Raw genomic sequence first — 24167 nt, forward strand, 5'->3', positions numbered from 1 at the left:
CTCACTTCATTAGGGATCACAAGGCTTTTCAAATATTTTGGAAGTGGAATATTTAGGGCAGGAGTAACTGCAGAAGTGAAATGATACATTCACCTTTTCAGGCCTATGAAGTGTTTTTATACTTCTGGGTTTTACTTCTTTGGAGAATAAAAGAGAAATGTGATGTTATTGTGCATATCCTTTTATAATGTGACATGTATGTGACCATCTAATGCATAAGATAAAATTCATTTCTCCCTTATACCGAAAAAATAAAAATTGGTAAGGAAAAATAGTCCCGAAATTACAAGTAGCCAAAAAAGGAAGGAAAGGAAGCATTAATGTAGAGCCCCAACTTTAAAAAAACAGAAGTGGGAGGTGAAGAAGGAGAAAGAAAATACTGGTGAGGCATTGCCATGCCCCTAGTACCTGTTTTTAATTTGGCAGCAATACCATATGTAATAGAATTCTGAGAAATCTAAAGACCCAGTTTGGAGGGAAGAAGTCTTCTGAGGTGAGCAGCCAGCCTGGTCAAAAGCAAGGGAAAACATTTGAAAGCACAAAACCACAGCCAAAAGCACGCTTGAAAGTAGCCATCCTTGTCTACTGAAACATTGGAGTTAGCAGGGCCTAAAGGTCCTCGGAGAAAGAGCTGAAGCCATGAGAGTGAGTCCACCCTCACCATGTAAGAGGTCTGGATGTGAACTTACACAGCATCGCCCAAGAACAGTACAAGACCGGAAACCCAGCCGGGGCTGAACGCCGGCCCGCGCATCTGAATGCCCTCAAGCTTCACCGAAATATACAGGAAGTAGTTGGCAGCACGCCTACTCAAGTGCGTGGAGGCGGCCCGATGGGGAACAGGAGGAACCGATTATCCCAGATTAAGAAGAAAGGACACGAGAGAATTCCCCTCTGTGGCACCAGAAGAAAGCAGCAGCTCTGAATAAAGACAACGATGGCAGCATGGGCATCAAGACAAGTAAAGGCGCGACACCGTATTAGCTGTCTTTTGTTCCTTCACAAACTACCATAACTTTGTTGTTGAAAATCAGGAGCACTCATTTAAGTCAGCATCCCGCACTTTTGCTAACTGGCCCTAGCACGCTGAGCAATTGTGGTTTCAGCTGGACTTGGTCACCAGCTTGTGGTCAGCTGCGCTTTATGTAAAGGCCACAGTGGTGGGCTTGCGCGTTCGGGCTGCTCACCTCCAGGCCCCTGGTGGCTCTTCGCCCTACAGGCTGCCAGATCAAGAGGGGAAGCAGTCGTGTGCAAGATTTCCTTTTCGGAAAGCTGCTATGAGGTACGAGTGATACATGCAATTATGTATTGTACTTACGGCATACGATGCGATGTTTTGATATACATTTTTAAATGATTACCATAACCAAATTAAGTAATATATCAATTGCCTGACATAGTTGCTGCTTCGTGTGTGTGTGTGTACACGTATATTTCAAATCTACTCAGAAAATTTATGGTGTAGAATACATTACCTACAGTCCCCATGCTGTACCTTAGGTCTCCAGCACATATTCTTATAACAAAGTTTTTACTCTTTGAGCAACTTCTCCCCCTCTCCAGTGCACTTCGGGCCTTGGGAACATCTTAGACTCCCTGTCTTCATGAGTTTTTTTTAAATTCCGTGTATAAAATATAAGCCTTTTTTTTTTTTTAAAGATTGACTTATTTATTTGAAAGTCAGAGTTAAAACAGAGATTTTATCCACTTACCAATATACGCTTATACTACTTCTGTATATTTTAAAATATTTTTTGTTTACATAAGATGAATAAATTTCATGTGTTTCATATAGACAGGTTTAAGAGGATAATGATACTTCCCACTGTATCCCACCTTCCATCCACACATCCACCACCACCCCTTCCTTTCTTATTTTTTCTTTTAACTTTTACAATAACATACTTTCAATTTACTTTATAAACACAAATTTAATTAACCCTGCACCAAATAAAGAATTCAGCAATTAGTAAGTAGAAAAACCATGTATCTTATTCATTGTGAATAATACTACAACAAACACAAGAATGCATCTCTCTTCCTCTTAGTGATTGTATTTCCTTTGTTTGATTCTTTTGAGGAATGTCCATATTTGTATCTATAATGACTGTACTAAAATTTCTCCCACAATATATAAAGGTTCACTTTCTCTACATCCTAACTTTTTATCACTTGTCTTTTTAATAATAGAAATCCTAACAAGTGTGAAGTTTGTCTCATTGTGGTTTGCTTTTCCATGCTGATGAGTGGTGTTTCCGTGTTGGTTGGTGATTGCAGTTGCGGATGAAGTGAGCAGACTGGGGGTGTGGGTGGGTGGACAGGACTGCCTCTGTGACCACTGAAGGGTAGGGCTGGAGTCGGGTCACGAGGCTGCTCCAGAGTTGACAGGACTAAAAGCAGCAGCCCTGGAGCTTGGTGCTCAGACAGACCTATTTCCCGTGGGTTCTCCAGGCAGGCTGAACTGCTGTCATGTTAATGCATCATGTGGCTGTCTCTGAGGCTTAGGGACACTTCAGGGTCTACAGACTGACAAAGGATCCACAGCCGGAAGTGGGGGAGGTGGAGCCGCTACCAGGGGCACAGGTGGTTGTAAAGTTCTGGGGCGAGCCAGGTCAAGGGTCACTCCAGGATCTGCAGCAGCTGAGACTGAGGAGAGACCTGTGGGGTGGGGGCAACAATGGAGGTGTCTCCTGTTACATCCCTGTGCAGACACGTGGTAGACTGTGGACTTGTGGTAGAGAAGGGCCACAGCTAGGTCACAGGGCTCTCAGGGATCCACAGTTGGGTCCATGTGTTGAATCTCTGGGAGGTTTCTTGAGGCCTAATATTTGAACAAATGCATGATGTTACTTTGGCTTAAAAAATCCATGAAGCTTGACTTAAGGGACAGGAAATGGATTCCATCTCTGGAGGATCTACAAAATCAGATTGATTGGAGCATTGTTATAGGGAGATCATGCAAATACACTATCCCCAACAGTAAAAAAACAAAAAACAACAACAACAAAAAAAAAACGGGGGAAGCTATCTCAAAGGGCAAATAACCCACTATATAAGAAAACTCAACAACAAAAAATTCCTCAGAATTCAAATATTGACTCCATGAAATAAGAACTCAGTGTTAACTAATAAAATGAGAAGCAAAGTGAGATTGAAAGACAAAGATAATAAAAAAAGCCATTAAAATCTAACAAACAGAAAAATAAATTACTTGAGCAATTTTATATATATATACATATAATTACAAGTATTTACTCAGAAAAGCAAAAAAAGCAAATAGAAAATGAGGGTTAGAAATAATTATAAAGGACAGAAAATGAGATAAAATATAAGAATAATTGGTATTTCAACATGGAGATGTCAGCAAATGAACAAGACAAGACAGTTACAGTTATAAAGGAAAAATTCATGATAGGATAACTGCTTTAATTCTTTTTCAGTCAATGTCAAGAACAATGGAAGAATATCTGAAGATTGCTGTAAGGGAATTGTGATTGAAGGATGTTATTTGTATTCAGTTAAGTGTTTTCAAATTAAGGCAACAGAAAGGCATTCTCATATGGAAGAATTCAGAGTATAGAAAATTCAAAATTATTTTAGAATAAATAAATTGAGGCCGGCACCATGGCTAACTAGGCTAATCCTCCGCCTTGCAGCGCCGGCACACCGGGTTCTAGTCCCGGTCAGGGCGCCGGATTCTGTCCTGGTTGCCCCTCTTCCAGGCCAGCTCTCTGCTGTGGCCAGAGAGTGCCCAAGTCCTTGGGCCCTGCACCCCATGGGAGACCAGGATAAGTACCTGGCTCCTGTCATTGGATCAGCGCAGCACGCTGGCCGCAGCGGCCATTGGAGGGTGAACCAATGGCAAAGGAAGACCTTTCTCTCTGTCTCTCTCTCTCACTGTCCACTCTGCCTTTCAAAAAAAAAAAAAAAGAATAAATAAATTGAAATACAACTCATTATGAGATGAATATAAATAAAGAAGTCAGGAATGTAGAAATAGCAGAATGACAAGTCATAACACTGGAGTCCTTCAAATATGGATCACATATAACTTAAACTATTGGTAAAGGAAAATCCTTAAAATTTCCTCAAAGAAAAATGTTAAAAATGTGTATAATATCAATACTTATATATGTGCCCATTTTTATCAAGCTATCAATAGTACTGTCCAAAACATATCCAAAAATAACTCACTATCTTAAACAGTCTTCTTGTTACAGCAGTCTTTTTAGGTAAACGAAAGAAATGTGGGGCATCTGTTTCTTCAGTTTTTTTCCTCTACAAAATCCTGATGGAATGATACACCTTTATCTACAAAATAATAACCATCTATTGAGTGTTTAACATCTAACAATTTGAGAATTGAAACAACAAAAGTAGAAAAGGGTTCTACTTAAATCTTTAAAAAAACGGAGACACAGGGTGGGTTAACTTGCTCAGCTTTCTTGAGAGTGCGGTGATTGAAAACGCGAAGCTGGTGCTCTCTATAGAGCAGCGGAAGCATCCTGTTATGTACTGTTTTGTCTGCCTCACTATCAAGTTAGTTAGTTTTTTCTCTCTGAGTGTGTGAGCTGAGTGAGATTCAGGATAAACTTTCCCAAGTTGGTAATGATTACTGTGTATTGACATATCCTCCTTTAAAATACTTCCTTCAATTCCCTGACTTTATTCTTTGTACAAGAAGCACATACTGATTATATAAAAAGTCAAAACTCTGATATTCTTGGAGAAATACTAATATGGTTATTTTCTTCATATATTTTGATGATACACCTAATTTATGCAAACCTATGATCTCAATCTTTTGTTTTAATCCTACTGCAGAGCATTCTGATAAAATGTGGATTGTGGCAATTAGAACATAAAACATTTTTCTTGAAAAAGTTGAGATATACCTTACAGTGGACAAATCTTAAGTGTAGAGCTTGATCTACACACATCCAAAATGTGAAGTTTGCTTTTGTATGAAAACTCTGTATAAATTCCTCTTCATTATCTGAAGGAACAGTGGAGCTGACCTGGTGAAATCTCAGTGGGGCCATGGTAGTAGAAAAGAGAATACAAAATTGTGGAAAAGTTTACAGTTCAAAGGGATGCAGGGCGTTTATGGGAATTTGCCACCAAACTATGTGACTGGAATGAGGTACAGGAGACTTAAAAGGAGAAAATGAATATATTATATTTCAGAACCATAAATAGTTGCCATTGTGGTTTATCTTTGAAAAGATGATTATTCCTATTTATTAGGCTAGTTGACACATATATGGTGGACTGAGATGAGAGCCATAGTGTTATGTGATGTGGATGTAGGTACAGATACATGGTGGAAATGATAACTTACCAGTCAGAACCCAATTAAAGAAGTAGAACCACCAGGATGTGTGTGTGTGTGTGTGTGTGTGTACACACAAACACATTAAGAGATGTTTGGTTTGTTGTAGGTATTTGGCCCTATGCTATTGTTAGATCTGGTTAAGAAATTTCTATAAGGTTTTTGTCTACCTGTCTAACTTGGGAATTTGAAATTCACAGGGAACTTGCCATGAGGGGAGACAGTTTTGAGCTAAATGAATATAAAGCAGGGGTGATCAAGAGCAAATTGAAATTTGCACACAAGAACTAGAGTTCATGAATACATATGGAAGCATGGCCAGTTCTTACTGTCTCTGAGGGTCCTGCAGAAGCTGGGCCTTTCGTTAAGGGGTTGAAGATGCGTATCTCTTCCAGGATTTGAAGAAGCAAAAGGGTGCTCCAGGGAAGGGCTGAGAACCTTGAGGCCTAGCCAAGTGGGTCAGCATGCTAACAGTAACACAGGCGACACTCAGATTGACTGCTTTTGCTTCCCTCATCCAAATCTCTCAAAGAATCTCACTGTGAGTCACTTTCACAGGAAATGTACAAGACAGGAAATTCGGGAAGTGCAGTTCAGCTTAACTAAGATGATGTACTATGAAACCACTCCATGATCTGGAGTGTTGTTTATTACAAGCACAGAGACATTTCACACAAACAGTTAACCTTTTTAAATTACCAATCCAAGGCATTAAATTCCTGCAGAGATTCTGATTTCTGTTTTGAAGTAAATTATGTACCTCAAGATGTAGTTTCATTGCATAATTATTTTGAGCTGCCCTGGGAAGTGTCTGTGTCATGTAAAGATTACCATATGAATGAGGTCATGGTTGTACTGCTCTCTCATATCAGCTAGCATTGTGTGTACAAAATGTGAACCTCATGCTTGACTTTCTAATATCTGAGAGGTGTGAAAATACTAATACACAATCTTTGAAATGTGTGAAAATCGTGGCTAGATGATACAAAGATCAAAGAAAAAGAATGATAGATGACAGTTCTTTTCTTGATAACATTAGATTTGAGAGGAAAAAAAAAGACCCAAGTAGTACTTTAATTCACTCATGTTTCTTACTCCAATAGTGTTTTATAATCACCTTTCAAAATGGAAAATGTTCACATCAATAATTTCATAAAGAGGAAACAGAATTCTGACATGTCTTATGTGGTTTCTTTCAAATGATGTGTTTTTATCCAACCAACAACAGGACAGTGTCAGTCACATCCTCCCAGCTGATCGCTCACGTGCCTCTCCAGGTTTCTCTGTTTATACCAGTTTTGATCCAGTGAATTCTTTCCTGTTCCAAATAATTTCAGCCTTTACTTATGAGAGGATCTGGTATGCCTTGTTTGCTTTTCTATATGAGAAAATGGCTGATGACCTGAAAAGTTCAGAGGTGATCGGATTTTTGAAATGCCTGTACTGATAGCAAGCCTCTGTCACAATGGTATAGTTAGTTAACCCCAAAAAACACTTAAAACAGAGATGAATATAAAAGGATATAAAAATAGATCATCAGCCAGAATCTGTGTGCCCACTTCCTGAGTACTTTGTGAGTCACGTTAATCCAATCTAGACACTAGATTTGTATCTGCATACATTTCAGTCATATTTCAGTGGTGTTTTAGCTTATCTTTAAAAATAGTCGTATAAGAAGTTTAAGTAACTGTGGGAATGAATGATATAAAAAGAGCTCGGCCAAAACAAACAAGAGACATGTATGATAAATACATATGAATATATGTGCAGCTATCTGTAGTATTTGAAGTTATTAGTGGAAAAAGCTAACATGACTGGTTAAATCTTCATGTTGTCCATAAAGTATGATATCCAGATTAGGTATGGAGAAAACAGAATTGATCATTGAATTCGACAAATTGGAGGTTTCACTGGTGATCAATAAAATAATTTCACTGAAAGGGGACAACTGCATGACTTCAGTGAATTTAGAAAGAATAGGTATCAGGAACAGGGAATACTATAGAATTTTTATAACAATGAGCATAAAAATATGGAATGATTAAAGGACATTTCCTTTAAGTAAGTTGGGAGATAATGATGATGAATATGATGTGTCTGGATGGGGAAATTTGAAGTGTGGGAAAGAGATTGATAATTGTGAAACTATCTTCCTGGAAAAGTAACTGGGTATTTGATTCAGTAAAGTAGTGGAGGGATCATCTTTAGCTAAGAGAAAGGAAATTTCTTCAGAAAATTCATCAACTAGAGTAGAGTATGTAGGCTGTAGATTAAACAAGGTGGTGGGGATAGGATCATAGTTTGCTTTTGATTGCCTCTGTTTCTTCAGTAGTGTTAGAAATGGGTTATTGTGAAGAAATTGGGTAGAATGATGGATGTTTGAGTAGACTGGAGCACGTGCATAACTGTCATGAAGAGGTAAACTGAATTTACAGCAAATACATAGAGTTGGTGACAGACTTGCACTAAAATGAGATTTCTGCTATTAATCCTGGTGAGTTTTTCTTCAGCCATGATGTTGTTAGATATAGGATTTGAATACAGTTGTTCCTAGCCAAATTAACATTCTGGGGGCAAGTAACATACCAGGAAGCGGATAAAGTGATGAAAGAATTTTTCAAAGTATGAGCTAAAATGGTGTTTCATGACATTTCAACTGGGTACAAAGAGAAAGAAAAGAGATGCATGGATTACTGGCAGTAAAATGTAGTGTGAAGCCTAATAGTGACCTCGCAAAGCATTTAGTCTTTACCTTGAGAAGCAGCAGATATGTTATATGACAAAAGGGACTTTGCAGGTGTGATTACAGCTACAGACCTAGAGCGGGTGACGTTTCTTGTATTTGGAAGGCTCCAATGTAATTTCACAAACTGTTAAAAGTAGAGAACTTTGGAGGCAGAGGACACACCGAGGGAAAGGGGGTCGGAGGCATTTAAAGCATCAGAGAAGCTTGACCTGCCGTTACAGGCCTTGAAGATGGAGAAAGTAGAACGTGTGCCTGTGAATGTGGGTATGTTCTCCAAGCTGGGGACCGTCTCTGCTGACGGACAGCAAGGAAATGGGGACCCTGGTTTTAGAATTGCACAGAACCGATTTTTTCCTCAGCAATTTGAATGAGCTTGGAAGCCTTCAGAAGGGAAAACATCTTGACTTGGATCTTGTGAAACCCTAAGCAGTGAACTAGTTGTACCACACTGTGCTTGGGATTTTGGTTTATAGAAACAGTAAGGTAGGAAATGGGTGGTGTTTTAAGCTAGTAATGTTTTGGTAACTTATTACAGTAGCAGTAGGAAATGAATCCAAGCAAGGGTTCGTGGGTCCTAAAGTAAGTAAATAAGAAATATAGGAAATTTGGTCAAAATCACAACTTGCTGGTGGTGAGCTTATTGGGATAGAGTGTTTGCTGGAAGTCCGGATTATGGAAAGCAGCATAAAATAGACTTTCATTGCTAGAATTTTCAAAACTGAAGGTTATTGACCAGGGATCATTACAGAAACACAGCAAGGGGAACTAGAGGTGTGGGGTGTGCTTGTGTTTGGAGAGTGTGTGGGGGGGAGCTGAAGGAATGTTTTTATCAAGGAAGTTGAAACTCTTAAGAAAGAACAAAATGCCAAGTACCAGGAAGAATAACAAAGAGGACACTGCAGGAGGACACTTCTGAGTGGGTTTGGCGTGGGATGTGGAGGGAGTAGAGTTACACTCTGGGGGCTGAAGGGCTAATAGATTTTCTGTGTGGACAGTCAGGTTTCAGTTATGAGAGTGAAGGGAAGCTTAGAGGAGAGGTTGAGAATACATTGTAGCCCAGTGGTAGAGCCTGAAGGATGGAAAAGGGAAGAAATTGGGTGAGTCTATAGGCTATACAGATCTTTAGGTGAGCTGGAGGGTTTCGTTGGAGTTTGTCATGACAGAAACAAATGTGGAAGTAAGACTTGGAAGACCTAAGCTTTGAGAGATCTTTTTGAAAAAGGTGGGCAATCATTTTAATTATATCCTTATAGCATTTGTCTTTTAGGCAAGGAACTTTCTATACTATTGGTGGGAGAGTAGATTGGTACAGCCATTAAGGAAAATAGTATGGAGATTTTTTTTTTAAATTAAAGATAAAGCTACCATATGATTCAGCAATTCTCATTTTGGGATAAATGTCACAAGGAAATGAAATCAGTATATCATGATAATATATTCATTTTTGTGTTCTTGTCACAAAAAATTCATATTTTGGCTACTGTGAACAATCATGACATGAATATAAAAGTGAAGATACTTTTTATTTCATTTCCTTTGAAATATACTTGTGTACATGTGTGTGCATACATACATGCACACACAAGTATACGAGAGTATTTCAAAAAGCTTGTATGAAAGGAAATTAAAAAGTAAGTTTGCAAAAATTTAGAAATCCAGTTACAGAGAGAGCGAGAGAGAGAGCGAGAGAGAGAGCGAGAGAGAGAGCGAGTGAGAGAGAGCGAGTGAGAGAGAGCGAGTGAGAGAGAGCGAGTGAGAGAGAGCGAGTGTGAGGGAGTGTGAGGGAGTGTGAGGGAGTGTGAGGGAGTGTGAGAGAGTGAGAGTGTGAGAGTGTGAGAGAGAGAGAGAGAGTGAGAGAGAGTGTGAGAGAGTGTGAGAGAGAGGGAATGAGAGAGAGAGAGGGAATGAGGGAGTGAGGGAGTGAGAGAGTGAGGGAGTGAGAGAGAGAGTGAGAGAGTGAGAGAGTGAGAGAGTGAGAGAGAGAGTGAGAGAGTGAGAGAGTGAGAGAGTGAGAGAGTGAGAGAGTGAGAGAGAGAGTGAGAGAGTGAGAGAGTGAGAGAGTGAGAGAGAGAGTGAGAGAGTGAGAGAGAGAGTGAGAGAGTGAGAGAGTGAGAGAGTGAGAGAGTGAGAGAGTGAGAGAGTGAGTGAGAGAGTGAGTGAGAGAGTGAGAGAGTGAGTGAGAGAGTGAGAGAGTGAGTGAGAGAGTGAGAGAGAGAGTGAGAGAGTGAGAGAGAGAGTGAGAGAGAGAGTGAGGGAGTGAGGGAGTGAGGGAGTTTGAGAGTGAGGGAGTTTGAGAGTGAGGGAGTGAATGAGTCTGAGTGAGAGAGTGACTGAGTTTGAGTGAGTGCCTGAGAGTGAGTGTGAGTGAGTGTGAGTGCGATGGAGTGAATGAGTGAGTGAGAGTGTGAGTGAATGAGTGACAGTGAGGGTGAGTGAGTGGGTGTGAGTGGGTGTGAGTGGGGGAGAGTGGGTGTGAGTGGGGGAGAGTGAGGGTGAGTGAGTGTGAGTGAGTGGCTGTAAGTGGGTGTGAGTGGGGGAGAGTGAGTGGGTGTGAGTGGGGGAGAGTGGGTGTGAGTGGGTGTGAGTGGGGGAGAGTGAGTGTGAATGAGTGAGTGTGAATGAGTGAGTGTGAGAGTGAGTGAGTGAATGAGTGAGTGAATGAGTCTGAGTGAGAGAGTGACTGAGTGTGAGAGTCTGTGAGTGTGGGTGAGTGTGAGAATGAGTGAGTTTGAGTGCCTGAGAGTGAGTGTGAGTGAGTGTGTGTGACTGTGAGTGAGTGAATGAGTGAGTGAGAGTGTGAGTGAGTGAATGAGGGTGAGTGAGTGGCTGTGAGTGGGTATGAGTGGGTGTGAGTGGGTGTGAGTGGGGGAGAGTGGGTGTGAGTGAGTTAGGGAGAGTGACTGAGTGTGAGTGAGAGTGACTGAGTGTGAGTGAGAGTGAGTGAGTGTGTGAGTGAGTGAGAGTGTGAGTGAGTGAATGAGTGAGTGAGAGTGTGAGTGAGTGAGTGAGGGTGAGTGAGGGTGAGTGAGGGTGAGTGAGTGGCTGTGAGTGGGTGTGAGTGGGGGAGAGTGAGGGTGAGTGAGTGAGGGAGAGTGAGTGTGTGAGTGTGTGAGTGTGAGTGTGTGAGTGTGAGTGAGTGAGTGTGAGTGAGTGAGTGTGAGTGAATGAGTGAGTGTGACTGAGAGTGACTGAGTGACAGAGGGTGAGTGGGTGTGAGTGGGGGAGAGTGAGTGTGAGTGAGGGAGAGTGACTGAGTGACTGAGTGTGAGTGAGAGTGACTGAGTGTGAGTGTGAGTGAGTGAGAGTGTGAGTGAATGAATGAGTGAGTGTGAGTGGGTGTGTGAGAGTGTGAGAGAGTGAGAGTGAGCGAGTGAGAGTGAGCGAGTGTGAGTGAGCGAGTGTGAGTGAGCGAGTGAGAGAGAGTGAGCGAGTGAGTGTGAGGGAGGGAGAGTGAGTGAGAGTGAGAGAGAGAGGTTTCTATCTGTGGGTTCATTCCCTAAATGGCCAGATCTGGGGCAATCTGGAGCCAGGAGCTTCTTCCTGGTCTCCTACATGAGTGAAAGGGCCCAAGCTCTTGGACCATTTTCCACTACTTATCCAGGTTATTAGCAGGAAGTTCAATCAGAAATGGAGCAATCGGGACACCAGTGGGTGTCCTTATGGGATGGCAGCTGCACTCGTGGCCTTAATCTATGCCGCAGCCCAACCCCAGTTGTTTACTTAGTATACATTTGCCACAAACTTTTTGAAGACCTCCATATGTAAGTGGGCTTGAAAAAGTTCATAAAGGTTTTCCCATGGGCAGCCTGGGGTTGGCTCCACAGTGTTCTCCCCTGTGACACTTTGGTGTGCCAGGGCATTCCTCCAGAGCACAGCCTAGGACTATGAGTGACAGGAAAAGTGCCATGAATGCCTCTCCCACTTCTGGACCGTTCTGTTGGTATCCTGGGCATGCATTGCTTTTCTACTGGTGGATGCTACTAGGACCAGCGGAGGGAGTTGTGGGGGTTCAGGTTGTGCCCATCCATTACTATGGTGACTATCGAGAAAGAGCCTACAAATGGTGACTACAAACAAAAAGTTGATGGAGTGTCCATCTTTGCAGAAGTAGACAGATGATTCCAGTTCTGGAAGTCAGGCAAACCAGTGTTCCTAGTTAGTGGTGATGCATTAGTAGTAATGGAAAAACCCCACCTGGAGTGTCATCACAGCTCAAAACATGGTAACCTCGATAAATTGGGAAGCCAAATACTTCCGGATAAAATTCATGTTCTTTAACCGTTTGGAATCACAATGAGCTGCTTTAACTAGACCTTGCTGTGATAAAGCCAGTAATATTTAGATGAGTTCTGTAGTGAGCTGAGGCTGTATGTAGAGAGTTTGTGGAAGACCATGTGGTGGCTGCTTCAGAGTTAACACCAGACACAGCACAGTTTCAGGTGGTAGTTTGTCACAGGGAACCAACTCAAATCAAATTACTGACTTAGCCCAAGATATTGAAAAAAAACAAGGATCCTACAGGAGATTTCCATTTTGCTTGTGACCAGGCAACAGACAGAACAAATACTGTCCAGCTGCCATCTTTATTTGTGGGATAACTTCAGAGTTGGGTATGCAAGAGGAACTGCTGTCACTGGAAACCGTGAGTGGCACTACAGGAGGTGAACACTTGCTCGATAGACTTATTTTATCAATGGAAACACTTGAGCTAGCATTTGAAAAATGAAGTAGCCTTGTCACAGGCGGAGCTCCAGCCCAGTTGGATTTGTCAAGGAACGGAATCATCTCAGCCTTGATCCAGTGACTTGATTTTATGGCTTTGCCATCTAAAGATCTCTGCACAGTTGTGGCTTGACCGTGTGATGTCAGCAGTACTTCTATGCATAAATTTTGTCAAAAGCAGAGAGTTTATCCGCGGCCAGTTCAAGGAGTTGCTGATCTTGATTATGAGTATAGCGGTTTTGTTGATCACTGTGAAGTGTGGTGGCTGAGTTGCAGGAACATTTTCATGAGTTTTTGTGAACTGTGGGGTGAAGTCAAGCAGTTCATGGAGATGAAGGAAAACCTGTCTGGGAACTCGATGATAGCAAGTGGCTGTATGATCTAGTGTTTGTGGTGGACATTACCAAGTACCTCTCAGAACTGGTGTTAAGCTGCAGGATCCCAACCAGCTTCTCAGCTCCATGGTCTCAGATATGAAATCATCTGAAGCTAAATTAGGGCTGTGGAAAATGCAACTCGAAAGTAATAACATGGTGCATTGCCACCCTCCAGAAAAACAAAACTTGATATGATACTGGGATTTACTGATGCATGTGGGAAACTGAGGCATTTAATGCAACATTCAAAGATTTGAAAAATAAGCAAATGGACTTGAGCACCTTTGCTGTAACATTCAGTGTGGAACCATCTGACGTGCCTCATAACCTACAACATGAAATATCTAGCTGCAAAGTGAGGAGCTGAGAGCCAGGTACAAGGACCTCCCACTGCTTGAGTTCTACAACTCTAACATAAGCAATGATGCATTTCCCACTTGGAGGAGACTTGCATTGAAATATGCATCTGTGTTTGGAACAATTTACTGCTGCAAGCAGTTCTTCTCAAAGCTTACCATGGCAAAGAGTCAACTGCGCTCCAGACCGACTGAAGCAGATTTGGAAAAGCAGTTGCAAGTAGCAAAACCATCAATACTAACATCACGTGCCTTGCCAAATGTTAGTTCTTTAAGTTGATAATTTTGTATGGCCTGCAAATGATGTTATAAATATCCAAATGGCCTTTGGTAGAAAAAAGAGTCTCCACCCCTGCTTTAAATAAAGATGTTCAGGGCAGTGCTGTGCCATAGAGGGATAAGCCTCTACCTGAAGTGCCAGCATCCCATGTGGGCACTGATTCCTGCCCCTGCTGCTCTTCTTCCAATTCAGCTCTCTGCTGTGGCCTGGGAAAGCTGCTGAGGATGGCCCAAATGCTTGAGCTTCTGAACCCACGTAGGAAACCTAGAAGAAGCTCCTGGCTTCAGATCAGTGCAGCTCTGGCTCTTGTGGCCATTTGGGGAGTGAACCAGCAGATAGAAGACCTTTCTCTGTGCCTCTCTCTCTCCCTGTCTGTAACTCTACCTTTCACCTAAATGAATAAATGTTCAAAAATAAAATAAAAACAAAAGAGTAAAATTGAGATTACAAGTGACAACTCTAGCAGCCTGAGAATCCATCAAGGTGGCATGTACCAATGCCATCTCACTAGTCCAAGTGATCCATTTCAGTTCACAGTTGATCACACTGATAGGTCTAAGAGTCAAAGGGATCACACAAACAAGACTAGTGTCTGCTAATACTAACTGATAGAATCAAAAAGGGAGAGAACGATCCAACATGGGGAGCAGGATACACAGCAGACTTGTAGAATGGCAGATGTCCTAAACAGCACTCTGGCCTCAGAACCAGCCTTTAAGGCATTCGGATATGGCTGAAGAGCCCATGGGAGTATTTTAGGCATGGAAAGCCAAGACACTCTGAGGAAAAAAAAAAAAAAAGAAGATGATGATCTAAATGAAAGATCTCTGTGAGTGAGATCCCAGTGGAAAGAACGGGGCCATCAAAGAAGGAGGTACATTTCTCTGAAAGGAGGAGAGAACTTCCACTTTTACTATGACCCTGTCTGAATAAGATCGAAGTTGGCGAACTCAAAAGGCTTCCATAGCCTTGGCAACTCATGACTAGAGCCTTGGGAGATTTCTGACGCCATAAACAAGAGTGTCAAATTGTTAAGTCAACAACAGGAGTCACTGTGTACTTACTTCTCATGTGGGATCTGTCCTTAATGTGTTGTCCAATGTGAAGTAATGCTATAACTAGTACTGAAACAGTATTTTACACTTTGTGTTTCTGTGTGGGTACAAACCTTTACTTAATATATACTGAATTGATCTTCTGTATATAAAGATAATTAAAAATGAATCTTGATGTGAATGGAATGGGAGAGGGAGCGGGAGATGGGAGGGGTGCGAGTGGGGGGGAGCCATTGTAATCCATAACTGTACTTTGGAAATTTATATTTACTAAATAAAAGTTAAAAAAAATTAAAAAAAAACAAACTGTTCAACTTGCGATAATGTATGTATATTATAATAATCAAAAGTTCACAGAAAATTGAAATAAAAGGTAATGCAAAATTTCCATAAACTTTGAAGCCCATCGTTGGTTGTCTTCTGATGATTGGTTACAGAACCCTTGCAGAAACTAAAGTCTGTAAATCTCAGACCTGTTCTATAAAATGGGATTGCATCTGCATATGATCCACACACATCCTGCCATGTATTTTGAATCCTTACTTATAATAACTATTTACATAACATTTACATTGTATTGGTTACATTTTATTATTTAGGAAATAATGACAAGACAAAGTAATCCATATATTTTCAGTAGAGATGCAAGATTTTTTAATATTTTGATCCACAGGTGATTGAATGCACAGATGTGGATTCCATGGATCGGGATCAGCTGTACACACAGACACACCATAAACACACACATACACACACAGCTATCTTTCAGGCTTAAAAAGGAAGGAAATCCTGTGTTTTGTGAAAACACAGATAACCTGGAAGACGTGAAATAAGTGAGACAGAAAGACCTATACTGCATGATCTTACTCATATGTGAAAACCTAAAAACAAACTAATAGAAGCAGGGAGTAGAATGGTGGTTGCCAGGGGCAAGAGGAGGGATGTTGATATGTGGGACACAGGGTACAAAGTTGTAGTTAGAGTAAATAGGTGAGACCTGGAGCTCTGTTATATGGCACAGTGGCCATAGTTACTAGTGTGCTTTGTATACTTGAAACTTTCTAAAACAGTAGATCTTAAAACTTCTTAGCAGAGCAAAAAATACATCAATTAACTGACAATCATTTTTCAATGTGTGTGCATACACATTAAAGCATTATATCGTACGCCACAAATATACTCAATTTTTATTTGTCAGTTTTATCTCAGTAAAATTCAGAGAAGAATCTTTGAGGCAGCCGAGAACTGAAGAGAATAGCAGTTCAGCCTGGAGAGTCTCTGCTTTATCTTAGCATCTAAGACTTTGGAGTCCCTATTTGGAGATGGTAGCAGGCAGTGACACTTACTTTAGAGCCCATAGGAAGTCAACATTTCTGGAACCCAGCATAGACATGGATAGACAATTACATTCCCTTTCTGACTGATAAAACAAAAAAAAAATCTTACCACGTGATTCTGTACAGTATGACAAAATATTTTAAAACTTTAAAATTTATTTTCAGAAACTGCTATGTGTTGTAAGTGCAAAGGATCAGTACTGCTTTATAGAGCCAGTTTTATGTCAATACTTTCAACCTTTACTGACTTTCTGAAGAAGCAACTTAAAATAGCTTAATCACTCATGTTTTCTGTCCCAAGGAGAAAAATTTATTTTTAATTCAATAAGAGCTATTTTCTATAAATTTTTTAAATTTATTTGACAGAGTTAGAAAGTGAGAGAGACAGAGAGAGAGGTCTTCCTTCCATTGGTTCACCCCCCAAATGGCTGCCATGACCGGTGCGCTGCACTGATCTGAAGCCAGGAGCCAGGTGCTTGCTCCTGGTCTCCCATGCGGGTGCAGAGCCCAAGTACCTGGGCCATCCTCCACTGCCTTCCCAGGCCACAGCAGAGAGCAGGACTGGAAGAGGAGTAACCAGGACTAGAACTGGCGCCCATATGGGATGCTAGCGCTGCAGGTGGAGGATTAACCAAGTGAGCCATGGCGCTGGCCTCAGGAGAGCTATTTTCTAAATAAGACTTCCCCTTAGTAGTAAAGGAGCTCACCTGGGAAGTTCATAACAATATTAGCCAATACTAACTTCCTAAATAGAAGGTGCTTAAAAGTTTGCAAGAGCCTATTATTTGATTTGTAACTTCCAGACTCTGTTTCAATCCTTGAATATTATAGCCTGTGTTTCAATGATGATGAATAACTACAAAAGTGTAGTGAGAGAAGAAAGACAAAATTCATATTCATCAGCAAATTCTTGGCCTGAAATCACCATATTGATTACTTCCCAAAAAAGTGATGAACTGCAATATAACAGGTATGTAATTTAAGTAGTACAGAGTCTTATATATGACAGGAGGATGATGTGGTTTTAAAATTCATGATTTGTAAAGGAATAAAGTTATAGAAGAACAGGTATCAGCAGAATGTACTGTTTTATGCAATGAATCCATATTTTTAAAAAGAATAAATAAAAAATATAACTCATGAGCAAAAATAAGCTGAATTATTCGTAGTATTACCTGACTGTAGAATATGACCTGCAATCTAGCCATGGCACATCAAGTGCCCATGGGAATCTCAGGCTGGTCCAAGTTTGTAGATGCTCTCTGACAAGATAAAGAATGCTTTAGGACTGTCTTTAAGAAACAATAGTTTGTCTTACATCTGGTAAGGAAAGTGTTTCCACTTCTATTTTGTATTAGGATGAGGTAATGGTCATTTACTACCTGAGAAATAATTGTATGCCATTACTGTACTTTTCAAATGATGTACCTGCCTTACTACGATTACTCAAATTTCACTTGAAACCACAAGTTCAGTCTCATTAATAATAAATTCTTATTAACCTTTTCTAAAGGACAAAGGTGAAACTCTCCTGACAGCTGGATTGATTTCCATACTTGAATATCTTTCCATTGATCAGCTTCTTCAGAGAGTCTTTCAAGTAAAGACCAAGTGTTTTGATTCTACTTCCTTTTGTTTCAACATTCAACCTGTAACGTTTGCCCATTTCTAAAAGGATTAAGTATGGCATCGAACTCAGCTATACCTTATTTTGAAATTCATAAAATCATGGACAGATTTCTAAAGAATAACAAGCAAGAGTATATTCCATAGGTACTTCAACTGGTTGATTTTTTTTAGGAGTAAAGCTATTTTATTTATGTCTTAGGAGAAAAGACATTTTGAGGGAATGAAATATATAAAGAGTGGTATTCATTTAATTAGGATTTTTCATGCCTTGAGCCTTCTCTCTTCCAAAGTATAAACTAAATTTCTGGTCCATATGGCTTATTCCTTATCTTTCTACTCCCTTAGAAGTTGAGCAATCCAACCATGATAGGTTGGAGCTAAATCGGTACAAGCATCTAACTTGCCTACATTGTGCTTGTCTATCTCTGGATAACTAGTTATCTGACCGTGAACTATGGCTAAGCCTCTTGGAGGAGTGAAATGGACAGTAAGTAGACTTTGGGTGAACTGGAACATCCTGTTTTAGCTGATGATGTGGTAAATTGTTTTTCTGCTTCAATTCAGCCCAGATTTCTTCTGGAGCTGATAATGGGACTGTACGGATGCCAGATATTCTGTGCCACTCTTATCATATTTTCACAGAAAACGTGCACACTGGCACTTAGTTCTTCTTAATGGTCCAATTACACGCCTGCAGTCAAGACAATCTTTACATCTATTTATGTGGTGCCCATTATGCTCCCAAGCAGCTCAGACAAGTAAAGAAGGCTGAAGTTTGCAAGATAGCTAATAAGACACAGTTCAACCTACTTCTGCTTCTGAGCGATAGTTTGGGAAGTAGTAAGTGCTTTAGAGTTGTTCTTTAAAGCTATGATATGATGTGTTCATATTTTAGAAGTCCAGAATAAGTCTTTCTGAAGATGACAAGGCAACGCAGTAGGGGTTCTATGGTAGTACTGGCATGTACAAACAAGGTTCTTAAAAACATGCACCAATTACTAAGAATCTTGCAATAGCTTTAGCTTTTTCAGCAGGATCATAGATGAGAGAGAATTTCCGTGGCCTTCTAAACATTTCAGCGTGTTTTGGTGCTTTACAGAATCCTGGACTATGGGATTCTGTGTTTATGGCTGTCATAAATTGGATTACAAACTAAAGGTGACTCAGCCTGTGGTTGAGATGAAATCCTGACTTGCCTTGGCAAGTGTTTGTGACTGTGCTGTGCCCAAGCGAAGAAAAATTGGCCTTACTGTGCTAAAACAGCCCCATCCGAATTGGTGCTAATTTGGTTTGCATGTATTTATTATGCCTTTGTGTCAATTATTTTCAACAATTACTATTTTCATGATCACAGTAGTTTTAAAGGATAGCTGCTTAGGAATCTTAAATAATTTTACCAATACTATAAGAATATCAGTTATGCCTCTCATTGTCATGCTAAAAATTCTTTAACTTGCATTAACAAGGTTGTTTTACTCACTTATCAAGTATGTATTCAGTATTCATTGAATATCAGATGCTGTTCCAGAAAATGGGGATAAAATGAAGAGCAATAGTGAATTTCTGTCCTCCAGCACTTATTCTCCCTAAGGGAAGACAGAGTAGAAACAGTCAACTCATTAAATAAGTAACTAGAGCTACCACACAAGTACTCATCAAAAAGTTCATAGAAAATGTATATTTTAAGAAAATTATGCAAGCATTTCAAATATTGTGGCACCAAAATAAAAATCCTATAGTTTCACTTACCATGAGCTTGTTGAAATACCTGTGTACATCCAGTTGTCCAGGACAGTCTAGTTTAAGCCTTTTATCTTTGTATAACTAATTAATAGTATCTCCTTTTAGTTTGAGAAAATTTCTGATTTAGACAATAGTTTTCCTTTAAAAATGATTGCACAAATTTGAAGCATCTAACAGTTCCCTCAGCTGCAAATTAAAATATGTAGTTGGTGCCCTGCAGCCTCTGAGAGATTGGGTTTCAAAATCAGAATATTAGTTTTATTTATTTATCTTATTTGAGAGGCAGAGAGGGGAAGAGAGATGGGGGAGAGAGGGAGAATGTGTGTCTATTGGGGAAGGAGGGAGGGAGGACATGGGGGAGGGGAGGAGGGAGATATTTCCAATCCATTGGTACAACTACCCAAATACTTAAACCAGCCAAAGTGGGGCCAGGCTAAGGCCAAGAGCCTAGATAGAACTCAATCTGGGTCTTCAAGCGGGTGATAAGAACCCATCTACTTGAATTATCCTCTGCTGCTTCCCTAGGTGCACATTAGCCTGACGATAGAATCAGTGGTGGAGTTGGGACTTGAAAACACACACACTCTAACAGGGGATATGGGCACCCCAAGTGGTATCTTAATAACTAAGCCAAATGCTCACTCTAGAAGTCCTTGGTTTTAATCCCAGCTCTGCTCCCGATCCCTGGCTCTGTAATCAGTTAAGTTGGACAGATTCTCCAAGCATCAGATTCTTCTTTTTTTGAGCAAAGAATCGATGTTGGAAAAGTGCCCCCAAAGAGTGTCTGCTTTGAAGAAGCAATGGCAGCTGTCGTTCTGTACCTTGGCTCAGTCACTTTGCATCACCTCATCCTTAAATGATATTCAAAGAACTATGATTTGACAGCCAAAGTACAATTAAAAAGTCTTCAGATTTTGCCTTATTCCTTGAGAATTGTCACAGGGAGGAATACAAAATTGTATTGTTGTCTTTAGTCTCCTCTATCAAATTACTGCAAGCTAGGTAGCTCTTCTGGTGGCAGGAGGTGTTCCTTGGTTTTCGGTGAAATCACTCCTGTCTCTCCTCCAGTTTTGTACTACAGTCTCCTCTTGGTGTTGTCTGATGTCCCTCTGCCTTTTCTTCTCATAAAGACTCTTGTGGTGTTTAGGGCCCACCTAGATAATCTAGGATGGTTTTCTTATCTCAAGATCCTTAGTTTGGTTACATCTGCAAAGACCCCTTTTCCAAATCGGGCAATAGGCACAGAGATTAGGAAACAGAAATCGCATTTTGGAAGCAGCATTTAGGCCATTACCATTACTCAAGTAAAATCCATCACCTCTCCTCCTGGGGACCAGAATTGTGGCACAGTGGGTTAAATCGCTGCCGTTGACATGGGCATCCCATTTGGGCAGCAGTTTGAGTGCTGGCTGCTCTGCTTCTAATCAAGTTCCCTGCTGATGTGCCTAGGAAAGCAGAACTTGGGACCCTGCCACCCATATGAGAAACCCAGAGGGAGTTCCAGGCTCCTTGCTTTGGCCTGGCCCAGCTTCAGAAGTTGTGGTTCATTCATTTGGGAATGAACCAGCTGCTAGAAATATCTCTACCTTTGTAAATCTGCTCTTTAAATAAATAAATAAATAGATAAGCCTTTAAAAAATATACCTAAAGAAAACCCTCCTCCAGTTGCCACTGTACTCCTTGATGACATCATTCATTTCTCCATCACTCTTCCATGCACTCAGATTTAAACCTGAGAATCTTCCCAAATACACAAGTCATGTGATTCTTTCTTGATTTCCTAGCTGATCTTTTTTCCCTTAGAGATAGAAATCAATTTTGTGTTTTTGTTCTTAATTCATTTTCTCTTTTTTTCTTCACAGATTAATTTTTTTATCTGAAAGTCAGAGTTACACAGAGAAAGAGAGGCAGAGAGGGGGGGAGCTTCTATCCACTGGTTCACTCCCCAATTGGATGCAAAAGCCGGAACTGTGCCGATCCAAAGCCCGGAGTCAGGAGCTCCTTCCAGGTCTCCCATGTGGGTGCAGGGGCCCAAGGACTTGGGCCATCCTCTACTGCTTTCCCAAGTCATAGCAGAGAGCTGGATCAGAACTGGAGCAGTTAGGTTTCAAACTAGTGCCCATATGGGATGCCGATACTTCAAGCCAGGGCATTAACCTGCTGCTCCAAAGTCTCCTTATAAGAAAAGGTAGATTACCAGAAATACTTCAGTTCCTTTTATGTATACTTTGGACATAGTTTTCTCCTGCTTAAGGATACTTCTTTTCTTTTCTGACCTTCCTCAATTTTTTAGTCGATGTTGCTCTCCAGATCTGCATTTTTAAAGTATTGCCCAATGAAGCTACACGGGCCATCCCATGAACTATACTTTGAATGTGAGCAGTGGTTTTCTAAGTTAGGTCCTCAGAACAGCTATACCTGGGTGACTGTGGAAACTTGTTAGACTTGCAGATTCTCAGGGTCCACTCCAGACAAAATGGATCAGAAACTTTGGAAGTGGGATCCAGAAGTTTGTGCTTTAATAGATCTTCTAGGAGTATTCTTTGAAGTTTGAGAACCATTGATGTGGATACCAGGCAGGAGGAAGACCTAGAAAGTGATTCTGTGGTGGAGACTGAGAGTGTGTGTGTGTGTGTGTGTGTGACTTGCATATTTTAATCCTGTTAAAAGGTGTGACTTTCCGGTGTCAGTGGGTGATTGAGGATTTATGGCAACACCAGATGAGTTTGATAGAAAACCCTTCAGTGAAGATGTATCACTTATTCTTAGAGAATTAATAAACTTACCCCAGAGAACACAACATCGTACAAGGTGGTAGACAAAGGTGTATGAGTGTTGAGAATAATTTAATACAGCTCAACCCCTCATGGATTATGTAGGATCCATAGAGCATGCCCAAAGTACCACTACCCACTCTGGAAGTCATGAAGGAATCCAGGAGAGCCGGTTGAGAGGCTTGGGTGGGAAAGGTTGCTTCAGAGAGGGGACAGAGACCTGTAGAAGATCAGAAAGGTGGTTCTCTCTACTTGGAAAGAGGATGGGACTGGCAGGTGGATTCAGGAGTTCTTCGGGGACCATTACTGCTTAAGCAGAGGCCTTATCTCTTGAGATGGCTGAGCTCCGTAGGAAGCAGCACAGTACCTTGGAGACAAGACTAAAGTTACTCCAGTTTCTTATGGCATCGCTGAAAGATCAATGATGGGAGTAGGGGGTGAGGAAAGGCATGGGGACATCGTGTTAGGCCCTGGGCTCCCCTTCCAATTTCTTGAGGTTGTGGAATCAGGAGCTTCTCCTTGCAAAATCGCCAATTTGAGAAGGGCCTGCAAAGAGAAATCCTCTTGAGTTTGAATTTAGGATTGAGCTAATGTTTACAAAAAGGAGAGTACTTTTAAATAAAATGTGTACTTTTAATTGACAGTTTTTTTCCACTTTCAGTAGGATTTGGAACATCTAAAGCAATAGACCATGAATTTATTTTTATGTATTTGAGTTTGGGGTGAAACCCCAATATTTTATACATAAAATAAGCTATAATAATAACTGTATCAGTTCAAGAAATGAGAAAATATTCAATGTTTTTGATAACTTTTCCCAGTAAAATTTACTCCAATCCTTTTGTATTATTTTGAACCAGAATAAATCAATTTGAAAATTTATTGGGAAGAATAAATGAGAATGAAGTCTATTCTCTAAGGAATGAGAATGTAACTGAACTTTCTCTTTACTTTTTAAGACAATTCTTAAAATTTACATTTGGGAGGGAAGGAGAGAAGAGACCTAGAGAGACTGAAAAATACAGATAGAAATCTTAAAACTGCTGGTTCACTTCTCAGATGTGTGCAATAGCCACCAGTCTGTGATTCCATCTGGTCTCCCACAGGGTTGGCAGGGAACCAACTACTTGAGTCATCACCCGTTGCTTCTCTGGATGTGCATCAGCAGGAAGCTGCAATTGGAAGTGGAGTTAGAACTCAAACCTAGGCACTTTGATATGGAATCTGGTTCCCCAAGTGCCATCTTAAGCTCTGTGCCAAATGTTTTCCCTGAAATTTCTCTTGTTATGCTGCATAGATTTTGGAGCCAAGTTGTCTAGGATTGAATCTTACGTATGACAGCTTGTACATTGCATCAGATTTTAACATCTTCAAAATCGTTGTTTAAGAACGACACAGATTAGCAGACTTACGACATAGTCTGACACAGAATAAATGTTAGTGTTAGCTAGCTGCTGCTATTTTTCCCTAAAACTTTTCACAATAATTTTTATTTTCATAAAAATTATAGGAATAAAATAGATTCCTAGCAGATATGACTTAGTATGTCAGTTTTTTCATATTTATGCCTAAGATATTTAGAAAAAGACAGTGATGATTGTCTGTATTTTAGTTTTTGAAATAAATCTCATGGGAATCCTGTTTCAGTTTTGATGGTCATTTGAAGGAAATTAATTTTAAAAGACTGTAGTTGCTTCCAGTTAATGGAATGAAATACCCCACAGAAAATAATATGACAATTTCCATGACTTTGAGGTAATTTGGTGACTTAGCTTCTCACTATCAATCAATCACAATTAAAAATTAAAGTTTTATT

General features: G+C 40.5%; 1 long non-coding RNA gene across 1 annotated transcript in view; it reads left to right on the top strand.

The window, feature by feature from the left end:
• Positions 1-814: 814 nt before the first annotated feature.
• The window catches only part of LOC149121812 (uncharacterized), a 45170-nt gene continuing 21817 nt past the window's right edge, over positions 815-24167 (top strand). The window contains exon 1 of the long non-coding RNA XR_016222699.1: positions 815-1282. This is a non-coding gene — a long non-coding RNA (uncharacterized LOC149121812). The remainder of the gene's footprint in view (positions 1283-24167) is intronic.

This window comes from Oryctolagus cuniculus, chromosome 16, assembly GCF_051225735.1.
Source record: "Oryctolagus cuniculus isolate XC-2025 breed Fujian yellow rabbit chromosome 16, ASM5122573v1, whole genome shotgun sequence".
NCBI classification, from domain to species: domain Eukaryota; kingdom Metazoa; phylum Chordata; class Mammalia; order Lagomorpha; family Leporidae; genus Oryctolagus; species Oryctolagus cuniculus.